Consider the following 2,866-nt stretch of genomic DNA (forward strand, 5'->3'; position numbering starts at 1 on the left):
TACATAGGTAATAAACTTTAATATATATGGATTTAGCGTCAAAACTCTTATTTAAATTTTTGAGATATATATATATATATATATATATATGTGTGTGTGTGTATATGTTTGTGTGTCTGTGTTTGTCCCCCACCACCATCACTTGACAACCGATGTTGGTATGTTTATGTCCCTGTAACTTAGTGGTTCAGCAAAAGAGACCAATATAATAAGTACTAGGCTTACAAAGAATAAGTCCTGAGGTTGATTTCTTTGATTAAAAGATGGTGGTCCAGCATGGCTGCAGTCAAATGACTAAATATATATATATATATATATATATATATATATATGTATGTGCAGGAGTGGCTGTATGGTAAGAAGCTTGCTTCCCAACCACATGGTTTCAGGTTCAGTCCCACTGTGTGTGGTGGTGTTCCAGCATGGCCACAGTCAAATGACTGAAACAAGTAAAAGGAAAATATATATATGAGTGTGTGTGGAACTTGATAGATATGGCTGAGTGTGTATGTTAGTATCACCTAGTCTTGACATTGTGTGATAGGTATAAGCAAGTATCACTAGCAGACAAGTGGTGTCTTCCAGTTCCAATTTAGTGTGAAAATGTAACTAATCAGGGTAAATATTAACTTGCTTGGAAATATGTGTGAACAGGTGACAGGAAGGGCATCTCACTATGGAGAATTTACCTCAACAAATTCTGTCTGATCCATGCAAGCACGGAAAAGGGGATATGAAAATAATCTCCGATATGACCACTGGCAAACTTTCATATATGATTTATTCCCTGTGAACCAGGATGATCAGATAACAATCTAATTTATACAAAGCAGAAATATGAGGCAAATGAAATTAACTTTACTGATTTTTTTCTTCAGCAAAATTTCTTATAATACTATTGAAATTCCTTTTCCTGGCAATTTTATGTCAAGTCTTGCTAAATTGACAAGGTGGATTTGAGACATGGTAGAACTTAATAAATTTTTGCTATATTTAAGTTCACTTAAAGATCTTTCTGGTAATAATACTTAACTAAACACAAATACTTAGACATATTTCACAAATTTTGTAGTCCATTAACCCTCTTACTGCAGAAAGCAGATGTATATACAGGATGTATATACAGGATGTATATACAGGAGCAGTTTTACATACTGGTCTATCTTTTGTTGAGGAATGTCATGTTTGAACTTATTTTTTGTTGTAATATATCAAGTTTATTCAGACAATGAGACTTGCAGAAAATACCAATTCCATCTTTTAGTAGATATTTAACCTTATTACCTGAATAACTATGAGATTTAATTTTGCAGTGAGAGTGCTAATAAATTTAGCAATTTTATAAGCTTCAGTTCTGTTTGTTTGAAACTGGTTATATTTACTGACATGTATTTTTGCCAAATTTTCACTGTTGAGGTCAGTAGGATATTGGTGTGCTAATACTAGCTATTTGCCTTTTGTTTTTTTTCTAATTCACTTTCACATAGGATATTTCCACAACAAATCAAAATTTTAGATTGCTCACTTAACCATATTACAGCATATAGTTAGCCCTTTAGTGTTTAAACTTTGCCAGATCAGATTGGAGCCTGGTGCAGCCTTCTGGCTCGCCAGTCCTCAGTCAAACCGTCCAACCCATGCCAGCATGGAAAGCGGACGTTAAACGATGACGATGGTGATGATGATGATGATTCATTAAAAAAAAGTTAGATCAAAATATGTAGGATCAAAAATGGAGAGTAAGGTGAAAAATTGATTTTTGAGTAAGAATATCTCAGTTATTTTAAAAGAAAAGTATTAATTAATTGGGTTTTAAAAAAATTTGCTCTTTGAGAAGAATCATTTGTTGAAAACCTTGTTAAAAATTATAAGCTCAGAAAAATGTAATGTAACTAAGTGATGAAAATAACTTCCAAAATTGACTTTGAATCAAAATATCTCGGCTATTGTAAAAGAAAACTATACAACAATTGTGTTCAAATGAAAGAGTTCTATGTGATGATTTTTAAGGTGAAAACCTTGTCAAAGTGACATGGCTTTAAGTGATGAATAAAAGTAACCATTTCAGAAAATCAAAATATTTTTGTCATTTTAAGATATTTAGCATTATAAAAGCCAGTACCTGATGTTGTGAGTCACCTAACTTAATGGTACAGAGTGCTTAACTGGAGTTTGGGAGATGTGTGGATCAATTCTCTGTAGTCACCTGCTTAGACCTTTTTTTTTCATTTTTTTTTTTTCCCTGTTTTCTAAGGATATTTAATCAATCTTCTAAGTTGTCTTCACAGCTACTCTGCATTTGAAATTTACTTCAGATGAAAGAGCTCTATGAGAAGAATTTATGGTGAAAATTTTTGAAGTTGTGTGGCCACAAGTTAATATTTTTATATTTAAAATTTTTTTAGTATTACCCAAAAACATTTCTGTCTTTTTTAGTATTATATTATTTTTTAGTTTTATTTTCTTAACAAAACACATTATCCTAAAATTTAAAATCACAGATATTGCATTATAAAATTAAACTTGTAGAATATATGTAATTCAAAATTGTAAAAGAGCATTAAAAGAATTAAAAAAAAAAAAATAAAAGAATTGATTCCTTTAAAATTTACATTATTAACCAACAAAGTATTTTCTATTTACAATTACAAAAATATTTTTTTAAAAATGAGAGCTAATAAACAAATTGAGTGCAAAATGTGTAGGCACAGGAGTGGCTGTGTGGTAAGTAGCTTGCTCACCAACCACATGGTTCCGGGTTCAGTCCCACTGCGTGGCACCTTGGGCAAGTGTCTTCTACTATAGCCTTGGGCCGACCAAAGCCTTGTGAGTGGATTTGGTAGACGGAAACTGAAAGAAGCCAGTC

General features: G+C 31.9%; 1 protein-coding gene across 2 annotated transcripts in view; it reads left to right on the forward strand.

Annotated features, from left to right (window-relative positions):
- LOC106872595 (trichohyalin) overlaps window positions 1–2,866 on the forward strand; it is a 152,608-nt gene that overhangs the window by 81,962 nt on the left and 67,780 nt on the right. The gene's annotated exons all lie outside the window — the stretch shown is intronic.

The sequence above is a fragment of the Octopus bimaculoides genome, chromosome 2 (assembly GCF_001194135.2).
Source record: "Octopus bimaculoides isolate UCB-OBI-ISO-001 chromosome 2, ASM119413v2, whole genome shotgun sequence".
In the NCBI taxonomy this organism is placed as follows: Eukaryota; Metazoa; Mollusca; class Cephalopoda; order Octopoda; family Octopodidae; genus Octopus; species Octopus bimaculoides.